Source organism: Choloepus didactylus, chromosome 7, assembly GCF_015220235.1.
Source record: "Choloepus didactylus isolate mChoDid1 chromosome 7, mChoDid1.pri, whole genome shotgun sequence".
Lineage (NCBI taxonomy): Eukaryota > Metazoa > Chordata > Mammalia > Pilosa > Megalonychidae > Choloepus > Choloepus didactylus.
Window position 1 is genome coordinate 93,138,020 of NC_051313.1, and position 13,195 is coordinate 93,151,214.

At 37.8% G+C, this 13,195-nt stretch overlaps 1 protein-coding gene across 1 annotated transcript in view; it reads right to left on the reverse strand.

Annotated features, from left to right (window-relative positions):
* PRIM2 (DNA primase subunit 2) overlaps positions 1 to 13,195 on the reverse strand; it is an 804,531-nt gene that overhangs the window by 145,738 nt on the left and 645,598 nt on the right. The gene's annotated exons all lie outside the window — the stretch shown is intronic.

Genomic DNA, 13,195 nt, shown 5'->3' on the forward strand with positions numbered 1-13,195 from the left:
AATATCTCATCAGAGTTATCACCTACAGTTGGGTGGGTCACATCTCCAAAGAAACACTCAAAGAAATCTAATCAAAACTGATAACATCTGCCCACACAAGATTACATCAAAGATAATGGTATTTGGGGGACACAATACATTCAAACTGGCACATAGAGGTTAGCCAAAAGGGGAAAAAAAACACTCCCCTTGCAGCCGTCTTCACAGTGGGCTGGGAACGCTCCTGCCTGGCACAGGCACCACAGCCCAGAGACACACCAAGGGACCCAGTGTGACAGAAAGTGTTTCCAGTAACACGAGCACACGCCACAATATCGGGCATGGACAATAGCCTTTAGTGCACCCACAGCTAATTGTTCTGTTCCTGGGAAGATGGAGCTGTGCAAAAAGGGGGAAATTAACATGCCCCATTCAGCCATCCTTACAGCAGGCTGGGAACACCCCTGCACAGCCTGGCAGCCCAGAACTTCCCTTGAGGGATGGCATGCACTTGTGATGTAGCACAGCCATCCCTCAGCAGAGGCCCTAAGAAGGGCACAGCTGGGAAGAGGGACCCACTCGGAAATCCCAGGGACCATATGCCAATACTAAGGTCTTGTGGGTCAGCGGCAGAGACAATCTGTGGCAAGATCGAACTGAAGGTTTAGACTCTTGGAACAGCCTTAAATCTCCAGGAACACCCAAGAGGTTTGATCATTAAAGCTGCCCTGCCTCCCTAACCGCTCAGACACATGCCCCACATTCAGGGTGGACAGCACCAACAACACACCCAAACTTGGTGCACCAATTGAACCCCACAAGAATCAGACCCACACACACACCACAAAGACAAAGTTGGGGAGAACTGACTTGAGGGGAATAGGTGACTTGAGGATGCCATCTGCTGGTTAGTTAAAGTGTATGCCACCAAGCTGTAGATCTGACAAATTAGAGACTGGTGTTTCAATAATCCTTCATATCCTAAAAGAACCCTATCAAGTAAAGCAAATGCCAAGAGGCCAAAAACAACAAAAAATTTTAAAGCATATGAAAAAAACAGACAATATGGATAACCCAAACCCAAACACCCAAATCAAAAGATCAGAGGAGACACAGTACTTGGAGCAATTAATCAAAGAACTAAAGACAAACAATGAGATCATGGCACAGGATATAAAGGACATGAAGAAGACCCTAGAAGAGCATAAAGAAGAAATTGCAAGAGTAAATAAAAAAAATAGATGATCTTATGGAAGTAAAAGAAACTGTTGACCGAATTAAAAAGAGTCTGGACACTCATAGTACAAGACTAGAGGAAGCTGAACAATGACTCAGCAACCTCGAGAAACACAGAACGGAAAATGAAAGAACAAAAGAAAGAATGGAGAAAAAAACTGAAAAAATCGAAATGGATCTCAGGGACACGATAGATAAAATAAAACTTCCAAATTTAAGACTCATTGGTGTCCCAGAAGGGGAAGAGAAGCATAAAGGTCTGGAAAGAGTATTCAAAGAAATTGTTGGGGAAAACTTCCCAAACCTTCTACACAATATAAATACACAAAGCATAAATGCCCAGTGAACACCAAATAGAGTAAATCCAAATAAACACACTCCAAGACATATTCTGATCAGACTGCCAAATACTGAAGAGAAGGAGCAAGTTCTGAAAGCAGCAAGAGAAAAGCAATTCACCACATACAAAGGAAACAACATAAGACTAAGTAGTCACTACTCAGTGGCCACCATGGAAGTGAGAAGGCAGTGGCATGATATATTTAAAATTCTGAGAGAGAAAAATTTCCAACCAAGAATACTTTATCCAGCAAAACTCTCCTTCAAATTTGACAGAGAGCTTAAATTTTTCACAGACAAACAAATGCTGAGAGATTTTGCTAATAAAAGACCTGCCCTACTTCAGATACTAAAGGGAGCCCTACTGACAGAGAAATAAAGAAAGGAGAGAGAGATATAGAGAAATTTAACAGGCATATATAGAATATTACATCCCAAATCACAGACACACATTCTTCTCTAGTGATCATGGAACTTTCTCCAGAATAGACCATAGGCTGGGACATAAAACAAGCCTCAATAAATTTAAAAAAAATGAATTTATTAAAAGCACATTCTCGGACCACAATGGATTACAAATAGAAGTCAATAGCCATCAGAGACTTAGAAAATTCGCAAACACCTGGAGGTTAAAAATGAGGGGGAGATGAAAACATTCTCCAATAATCGAAAGCTGAGGCACTTCATCACCAGTAGAGCAGTCCTATACGAAATGCTAAAGGGAATTGTGTAGGCTGAAAGGAAGGAACACTAAACAATTGACTGAAACCACATGAAGAAATAAAGATTTCCAGTAAAGATCACATGGTAAATGTAAATACCAATACTACTGTATTTTTGATTTGTAACTCCACTATTTACTTCCTACAGGATCTAAAATACATAAACTGTAATGATAAATCAGCGGTTTTGGACTCAATATAAAATATGTAATTTTTGACAAGAACTGCATAAAAGTGGGGGAATGGAGGAGTATAGGAACATAGTTTATGTGTCCTATTGAAGTTAAGTTGGTATAAAAGAAAACAAGATTGTTATAGATTTAAGATGTTAAATTTAAGCCCCATGGTAAACACAAAGAAAGTATCAGAGAATATGATCATAGAGATGAAAAGTAGAGTATGGGTTACAAGAAGTGGGGGAAGGGGCATTGGGGAGTGTGCCAGTTTGAATGTATTGTGTCCCCCAAATGCCATTATCTTTGATGTAATCTTGTGTGGGCAGACATTATCAGTTTTGATTAGATTTCCTTGAGTGTTTCTTTGGAGATGCGCCCCACCCCGCTGTAGGTGATGACTCTGACTGGATATTTCCATGGAGGTGTGGCCCCACCCATTTAGGGTGGGCCTTGATCAGTGGAGCCATATAAATGCGCTGACGGGCAGAGGGAACTCAGTGCAGCTGTGATGTTTTGAAGAGGAGCTACAGACAAGAGGGACACTTTGAAGAAGCACAGGAATTGCAGACGAGAGAAAGTTTGAAGACGGCCGTTGAAAGCACTCTTGCTCTGGAGAAGCTGAGAGAGGACAAATACCCCAAGTGCAACTAAGAGTGACATTTTTGAGGAACTGCAGCCTAGAGAGGAATGTCCTGAGAGAAAGCCATTTTGAAACCAGAACTTTGGAGCAGATGCCAGCCATGTGTCTTCCCAGCTAACAGAGGTTTTCTGGACACCGTTGGCCATCCTCCAGTGAAGGTACCCAATTGCTGATGTGTTACCTTGGACACTCTTTGGCCTTAAGACTGTAACTGTGTAACCAAATAAACCCCCTTATATAAAAGCCAATCCATCTCTGGTGTTTTGCATTCCAGCAGCATCAGCAAACCAGAACAGGGAGTTAATAAGAAATGAGTGTGGGGTTTCTGTTTGGAGTGAGGGGAAATTTCTAGTAACAGATGGTGGGAAGGTGATGGCATCGCAACATTGTGAATGTGATTAATCCCTCTAATGGAATGCTTGGGAGGGGTTGGAATGGGAAGATTTATGCTGTATATATGTTTCCACAATTGAAAAAAAAGAAAGACAATCTAAATAGATAATGACAATTAAATGCCAAGGATGATCCTGGATGGGATCTGAGGATGGAGGAGAGGAGGCTCAAAGGGACACAGTTGGGACATAAGAAAAAAATGAAATGTAGAATGTAACCTTTGTATCAATGTTGAATTTCTTGAACTTCCTTAGCTGCACTTAACATGATTGCATAAATGAATGTTCTTGTTCATGGGAAATGTATATGCAGATTATATTGTTTGTTAAAGGATGTGTGCAGCTTGCTCTCATATGTTCAGAAGACAGAGCAATAGATGATGGATGATAGATAGGGACGGAGGGAGGGAGGGAAAGAAAGAAAAGGTAGAGTGACAGGATGTTAAAGTTGATGGATCTGGGGTATCGGGGGAGGGGGGTCGGGGTATGCTGGGGTTCTGTGTATGGTGTTTGTATTGTTTTTGCAACTGTTCCTGTAAGTTTGAATTTATTTCAAAATAAAATTCAACAAAAATAAAATAAAATAAAATAAAATAATAAAAGAAAAGAAAAGAAATAAAATAAAATATAAAATAAAATAAGAAACTGGAGAGAATCACACCATTTCCATTGGTCCTATAAAAAAACTTATAGTATCTCCACCATCACCTGTTAAAAGAGGTATCTGTTACCAATGACGACTGTATGCCTAAATGAAGGAGATTTTTTTTTAATGATGTATTTACAGATTTTTATTTGAAGGAAGTTAATTTTCCACTAACTTTTAAACAAATCTTTAATTTTCCTTCATACTATATATCTTTGTTTTCTGGTATCAAACTGTCTGGATTTTAAATTTCAACTCTGCCACTTACCACATGGCATTTGGGAAGTTAATCTGTCTTTATCTGTTTCCTCATTTTAAAAATGGAAAAAATAATAAATAATAATAGCAGCTATCTCAAAGTGTTATAGGAAATAAATGAGATAATTACACATCAAACCCTAAGAAAAATGCCTGGCACATGCAAAGTGTTTAATAAAGGCTAACTTGTTATGTTATTGTTATAGTGTTTTAAGCCTTTCAAAATTCGTTACTACTCCAGATTCAGTAATAATTTGTTGAGCAAGCACAAAAGTATAATTTCACTTGTTTCCTTCAATAAATATTCTAATTGACAAGAAAAAAATCATGTCATCACCACCACCACCATACATTATCATCATCACTTATAAGAACATGCTTAAGATTTTTTATAGCTAAGGGCGTATGGATCTAGCTAATCCAAAACAGATATCAAGGTACAAGTTAGAAGAAGGAGAATTAGAACACTATCCTTCTTTTCTGCACAAAAGCAATCATTTATCTAATTAATCAAAAGATAGTTACTAATAAGCTTACCTCACAATAATATTTAAGGTACAATTTAATATAAACATGAATAAGTGGGGGAGATATTAATTTAGTTTTGCCCATAATTAAGTCCTGACCACAAATTAAAGGTCAATGAATTCTTGTTTACAATGTCAAGATTGCAAAAAAATCTCACATTATTTTGAAGATGTTTTTCTACAAGTTGATAAAGGGTATGATAAAAATAATAGAATAGCCATGCTTAAATCTTAGTTGTTTCTTAGAAGGGCTATTAACATAAGAAATCAAATTTTCAATTCAACAGGAAGGCAATGGCCTATATTGTAAATGAAATGTATTCAATTACTCACTAACAAGTCTGTAATTTTTCCATTAAAAATCAAAAGGATAGACTATATTTTAAGTAAAGCCTGGCATTAATAAACATAAAGAAATTGACAAAGATGGAGTACACCACATGAAGTCTTCGAACAATTCAAGAAGCACAAAACCTTCCACAAATATTTTCTTTATATTGAACTCTTAAATCAACCGTAGAATATGAGGAGGTATAAGAAAGCAGTTCAGCTTACAAAACTCAGAGAAGATGATCTTCCTTTGTAAAGCTGGGAAATAAAAACATGTCAACAAACTACCAATCATATGCCTCACTTCTCAAAATCCTACCTCAAGTAATTATGTTTTAAAATCTATCGTTGCTCAGTTTGATGGAGCTTTCCACATAGTTTTGTTTTACCAGATTTTTTTTTAACACTGTGGGGTTTTAGGATGTAAATTTGATAATTTTGCAAGTGGACACTTCTGATTTTTGTTTAATACGTCAAGCACAAACTACTCTCGTTTTTTTTGTTGTTGTTATTTTGTTTTGTTTTGTATTGGTTTGCTTTATTTGCCTCCTGGCAGTCTTTGTCAAAGCAAGCACCAGAAGTTAATTTTCTACAATACCATGTGGATCACACCCTTTTAAAGTTATAAAAATGTATCGATAGGAAATATGAGAAGATTTCTCTTCTTAAAACTACCACCAGACATTTGTGATAACAACAGGTAAACAAAGATGTTTTAAAGCTCCTTTGTTCATTTTATTCTTCTCAGCCCTCTAATCTCAATCTATCTCAAGCTCTGATTTGCTTTTTTTCAGAGATGAAGAAGATAAAGGGATATTGTCTCTTAATAGTCAGTCCAAAGCATTCATATTGAGATGATATAAACAGAGAAAGTTTAGCATGAAATGAACTCTGCGGCTGGTCCCAGCGAGGACATGTGGCTCAAGTCTCCGTTTTCCTTCCTGTGGCTGCCTCTGAGGGGGAGCCCCACAGGGCTAGGACCCACTGCAGTTACTCCAGGAAGTGCCTCCTTGAGCTTGACATCAGTCCTGATAATCAGTGACTGGGATGAATTCAGTCAGGGGTGTGGGTGGAATAAGTAAAACTTAAATTATCATCAGAAAACAACCACCATGTCCAGAATCTAGAGTGCACCCTGATTGTAGTGGTGTTAAGAAAAATCCCTGTCACGAGCCAAAGAACTCAGCAGCAAGCCCAATGCTAACCTTAGCCAATCGTGTTCCCTGGCAGCAGGAACAATTTTTAAAAAACCCTAAATCAGTAAATATGGAGAAATAAATATTCTAAATTCTCTTGAAGTTGTGTTATAAAAAACTCACAATAAACCCATTACATCAGTGTCCTTTCTTTAATGATCCCAACTGGCCACATTCTAAACTTGAATGCTTAGTCTGGAGACCATAATATGAGGAAGATAATGGATCTCAAAAAGTGCAACCAGGTAGCTTAAAGTCCACCAAATTCACTGCCTCAGGTGAAGTACTTTGTCACAGATCTTAAAAGCTAAGGTCATCCAGTGCAACGTAGAAGCTTATAGTCTTCCAGGGCCAATTAACTAGATGATGTCACTAATGAGAGAGACTGGTTAAAAAGATTATCAAGTACATTCACCATGAAGACTAGAAGATAGTTAGCAGATTTAAAATATATTAAGAATAAGGTACAATAAGAATAAAGGTAGAAGGTATCAAAAAAGTAAGAAAAGAACTGAAATCCCAATAAGGATAAAATATTAAGAGTTAAGAATAATAATGAGATGAGATTTGAGATGAAAAGTCCCTATGCCAATAAAATAAAAATCTAAAAAATGAATGTAAATGAGATAATGAATTTTCTAATATGAGTTTAGAATTTGAAAATGTGAAATTTTGCGGGATTGAGGTCTAGAAACAGAATAAGGACTTTAAAAAGAAAAGTAAATAATGAAAAGTAAATATGATAAAAGGGAACTGGGAAAGGTGTTTTTAAATGATGAATGTACTGTGCCTGAGACAGAAAAATTGCAAATTGAAAAAAATAAATAAATAAAAAAGCAGAAACAAAAATATTTGAAATACTACAACTAATAATCAACATTTCTTGAATGCTTTCAATTTACCAGCATTCCTCTTGATCTGTCATGGACTGTGGGGGTGAGTTCAAGTTTCTGTTTCTTCCTGTATCGCCTGTAATTTCCACTTCATGCATTTTGCTCCTATTTGGCTTATTACAATGTCTCCTCATTTGTAATATAAGGATGATAACAATACCTTCTCATATGGCTAGTGTGGGGATTAAATAAGTTAATTCCTGTAAAGAATTTGAAACAGTGGCCAGCCCAGATTCAAAGGAACGGGAAACAGATTCTCCCTCTTGATGGAGGAGTAGCAAGGTTACATTCCCAAAGAGCTGGTGGGATGGAAGGTAATTGTTGTCATCTTTGGAAACACAATCTGCCACAGCAGGGATACATAAGAAACTTTTACCAGTGGTTACCAGAGAGGATGAGTGAACAAAGGATGTGAGATGGAGCAAGAGGAAGATAGGAGATGAAATAAACAACTTTTACGTACTTAAAAAAATTTTTTGAGCAAATTTTTAAAAAATTTTGTTTTAAAGAAGTCCTTATTTATTTGACTAGCACAACAAATGTTGATTAAAAGGGCAGATTTTTTCTTGGGTTCATTGGTCTTCATTATTTACGCTTCCTAATCTCCATGCTCAGAGAACATCTCACTCCACCTTCAGGCTTATGTTCCCCAAAACTGCGGCTAAATTTTCACCAAACATCCTTGTATGTTTAGTCCATTCTTTGGAACCACACCACAATGCAAATATCAAGATCACAGTGTATATTCATTCTAATATACTCGGCACACTTCTTACATGTTGTAAGTTGAGGTGAGAATTTAGGAGTTTTCAATTTTCTTCTTTATCAGTAATAGGTAATATATATTATTTTTAGCATAAAAATATCTATATGCTTAAATATTTTCTCCAACTACATATTGTCACTTACTTTGTTACCATCTGGGAAGACTGATGGCTATCTGCCCTTTGCTCAGACAAAACTGTGGAAAGATTCCTTTTTTTAAAATTTAAGGAGATCCTAACACAGTTTATGCTTTTAACATGCAGAACTCAAGGCAAGCCTAGCTTTCCTCTGTCCTCAAAACATATGAAAGAAAACGTCAAGTATAAAACCACAACAGCTCTCACATTTTCTTTAGGGTAACAGCGTAGCTGAGCCAGGCTATCTATCACTCCCTGGATAGTACTAGCTTCAGTCTTCACAAGTCTACTTACTCCTGCTCAGTTCAAAAGCCAAGGCTCCTGGGAGAGTGGGAGGAGCCTGGGACTGCATTCTGGAGCCCATCATTGGCTCTTTAAGCCCTGCCTGCCAGTGACCTCTGCTGTCTCCACTGCCAGGTTAGTTCACACCTGCTGGTTTGATAGCTGATCTCTGAGCCATTCTTTGTCAGAACTCCCAGAAATCCTCTCAACAGTCTTCCTAAGGATGCCATGGAGAAAAGTAAGCTGGTAGAACATCAGGATGACATAAGCCATTGTTGCATAACAGAGCATGTGTACAGGATCAGTCTCAAGAAAAATTAGGGTTTGCAATGAAAACCCACTTTGGCTCTTTTCATGGGGTTTGAAGTCACACGTGTATTTCTGACTCAAGTGACATCATGTTATCCTTATTTCCAAGCATAATGAATTTGGCATCTTAAAGGCTAATATAAACCATCCAGTTAAAGCAGCCTCCAACAAATTATACTGTGTCAAATGCTCAAGAGGAGTTTTGTTTTATTTTTTAACTATTTAAGGGTGCTCTCTCAAAGGATGTGAGGTAAAGTCATTAATACATGTCAAATGTGACCACGATTACTGTGTGTGGCCTAAGGAATCCCACACGTCACTTTTTGGTCACATTTGCCACAGCTGAACTGCTGTTCCTTCTATTGTATCTATCCTTTTGAATACTTCTTTTAAAGAATTATCATTATTCGCAATACCTAGGCCAAATGACCCACCTCAGTGTATAATAATTTCCCATATTTTATGATAGTTGCATTTTACCATGATAAATGCTGCATCTAGTATTCAGCTGTAGCAATCGGTAATGTAACAACCTTCACACCATCTCCCAAACTGATCAGGATGCTTAATGGCTCTTTAGATACATGCTGATGCAAAATCATGATGTTCCAATAAGTTCATGCAGTATTTTTTTCCCTTTTACTTGTTTCTTTTGTTTTCTTAACATAAAAATAAGCCTCAAAGTTAAAACTTAAAAAAAAAAAAAAAAAAAAAATCCATGAAATTGTTCTAGGAAAAAAGCCATTTTATCAACCGTTTGTTAGGTTTAAATAATATACCTCTATTATTCTCCCTACCTTGAAAATAGACTCTTTAGTAGACATGAGAGGAAAAAATAGATTAACAAGGAGAAATGTCATGCCTTTTTGTTGTAATATAGTCTGATCATCCAAAGTGATTGATTTCTTAAAAGAATCCATATCCATGACTCGTATAGACATTCTGCCACCCTGCAGCCATCTACAAGGTAGCTTGGACTTCCAAGGTCATTCAGAGTGCTTGAATCTCTGTGGTTCTCTCGGAAAATCCAGCAAGTTCAGTACACTCATGCTTTTTATGGAGTGAACTTTCTCAGTCCTTTATTTATCCTCAAAAAAAAAAAGTTGTGAAAATGAAAATATTAAATAAAAATGATTAACAATACTACATAATTTTTGCACATCTCCAATACCTTTACCTTATCCTAGAAATAAAATCAAGGAAAACTATTTCTCCTTCAAATATCAATCAATCTCTCTCTCTTTCTCCCTCCTCCTCTCCCCCCACCTCATTTTGAAAAGGCATATGTAGTGTCCAAAGCGACACACACTTGACCTTTGACCCAGTTCAAAACAGAACTAATTCAAAGAAACCACTGGCTATCTTTGGTTAGTATAAAAATACAAGCCACTCTATGACTTTTCTACTCTTACCTAGTGCAGTCTCTCTATCTTCCACACCAAATTCCTTCCCCTTGGCCCAAGAAACACAGTGTCATATGATCTCTAATACTGTCCTAAAATCCATGAATGAAATAAGCATTGAGCTTGTAGCATAGCAGCTGACTGGTTTACCGTCATCCTCAAATGAAACAGTAAAAGATGAAATAGATGAGCAAGAAGAAAAATGAAAACATCACTCACACTATGCCCCAGTTTTGTTTTGTTTTGTTCCATCTACTTCATGACCTTTTTCACAACCACCAGCTTTTACTGCCATTGTTACTCCCCATCACCACTACCAGAAATTATTTAGCACAGAAAAAAACTGAAATTTAGTCCAATGCAGTAACCTTAGTCTGACTTAATAATTAAGCTGTCTCTTTAGGTAACTCAATCTTTTCTTGTATGACTCAAAAACACTTCAGTGTCCTTCTCCATCCATCCCTTTCTCCTCTTCACGATGGCATCAGAGGAGGAGCGTTGCATGCAAGGCAACAGAAGTTGGGAAAAGGGACCTGAATCCACAGGTAACCTCTGCAGAGCAAGTAGTCTCATCTTCTTCCTGTATTTCTCAGGTATTTCAGTAACATTCATTTTTCTTTTCTTTTTTGGTGAGAGGGATGATTTCCTGGCTTTCATCACTAAAGTTCTTTGCCTCACCCATTTGCCTCCAGTCTCACAATAACAGAATATTGCTGTCTCTTGACTACCTCCCACCAGTCCTCTCTGCACCCCCACATCTCTCACCAGGCACACAGAAATTTCAAGATCCCTTGAATGATCAGCCTTTCTGAATCTGTTACATTGAACAAAGCCAAAGTGATTGAAATGCAATTTTTACTTTTATTCCCTTCCTTTGAATATTTTTCAAATTATGTAAATTTTTTTTCCTCCTGCATTGATAGACTCAAGACTCTTTCACACTTCATCCTTAATCAGTCATTAAAACTCACAAAACATTCTAATTTGGTAAGTTAAACTATTTCATGTGATAATCAAAACTCAAAACATAACTTTAACTGGTATCATTTCTTCTCTCCCTAGCTCGGGACTGAGCTGGACACTTGTAGTTGGAGAGGAGGGACAGGATCCTCCTTATCTCTTTCCCAACTCAACTCCTGCTCTCCAGGGTTGGGCCAGAGAGGGAGAAAGAAAGGATTCAGAGAAAGGGTATGGACAGTGGCAGGTACCATTGCCATTTGGTAAAAGTGTTTAACACTGACTCTTGGTCACAGGGGCTCTTATGGGCTCCTTGGAGACTGTCCCTCTGGGAACCTCCCTTGGTTCTCCCTTGACACAGACTACTATTCCTCCTGAGCTCCTGACTTTACAGTAGTCCACTCAAATTGGGATCTCACTACTGAAGACACCTCAACCTCCCAAATCTGGGCAAGGTCAGCCTTCCATATGGCCCACCATGGGAAATACTCACCCATCCTATGCCAGTGCTTACACAGCCATCTCTCTCCTGCTGTTACAGACATGAGGCAGGCACAGTTCCCTCTGTTACCAACTGCAGGGAAAGCACTTCAAGCTCTCCAAGCTGTCCCACTGGAGGCTCCTCCCAAACTGAGTTTGAAGTAAAGGAGATGGAAACACCCTCCATCCCCTACACACACATGCACACACACACACACACACACATATACACACACATCCCTTCCCCCTTATCAACAATCTCTCTTTCTCCACCTTATTATACTCTTGATATAAATGAGGGCTCCCTAGATGTGGTGTGAAATTTGATATTTTCCATTTCTTTTATAAATTCTGCACATGGTGATCTAGCACCCTGCTTTGGAATTTCAAATCTAGTGATTTTTACTTGTGTGAATCCCAAAATTTAAATTTTAACACCCAGTTATATATCTAACTGTCCTTCTTCATGATCTCATGCCATCCCATCTGTGTTAGGCTAAGCTGTGGGACTGAGCAGAAGACTGGGATTCTCCTAAGCACGGGCAGTATTTTCCTAAGTTCAGGGAAGCTGTCCATGTACACCAATTTCCCTGGGCTGGTCCCTACAACCATTTGGTTGTATCAAATACTCCTTCACATTGAAAATTAATGGTGATGGAGAATTACACAACCTGTTGATGGACTTTCTCATTTTCCTCTGTCTTCCTGTTCACAAACCACCAGGTTTAGCAAGTATGGGTTTTCCTCTGGTACTCTTCCTGAGGCTATGGCTGCCTTCTCTTCATATCCTATAATAAGGTTTGCCAGGCCTTTGTCATCCAGGAACAATGTCATACCGCTGCTTCAACAGGGAATACTGTAATAAGTAGCAGTCCAATTAAAGCAAACGTCCTCTGTTGCCTGGTTTGATACTGTGATTGTCTAAAATTCTGCATTTCCATAAACATGTTTTTTTTTCTTTTCTAACTGCTGTAGTAAGAAATCTGACCACCTTCATACTTAAAACATGGCTTATAAGAAGAATCTTAGTGGGAGATTTTTTAAAATGCTGATTCCTGAACCTCACCCCAGATCATTGAATCAGAATGTCTGACAGTGGGGCTGGTGATCTTGTTCCCCACCCATCGTGGTTCTGATGGCCAACTATGCTTGCCAACCTCTATTTTTAACCATAAAATTGAAAAGTTTCAACCCAAACAGAGTAATGTTAGGTGAAGATAATAAGAATCCTCTGTAAGAGTCTTCTTCCATATTTCCAGCAAATTCCAGAATATAAGTATTTGTGGGCATCTCTAAGATTTTGACACTGAACAATAATCAGTATAAGCCTATTAATTAAGACTTAATTTTTGAAAGTCAAAAATGTGCTCCTATTTCACAATATTTCACTTAGAACTCTCATAACAATAATTTTTACTGGTTTGGGGGGAAACGTTTTCAATGCATTACCCTCATCTTTTGGAAAGTCATAGAAAGTATTAGGAGATTCCAATACACAGTTTTTTAAATGCTAAAGGAACAAAATCTG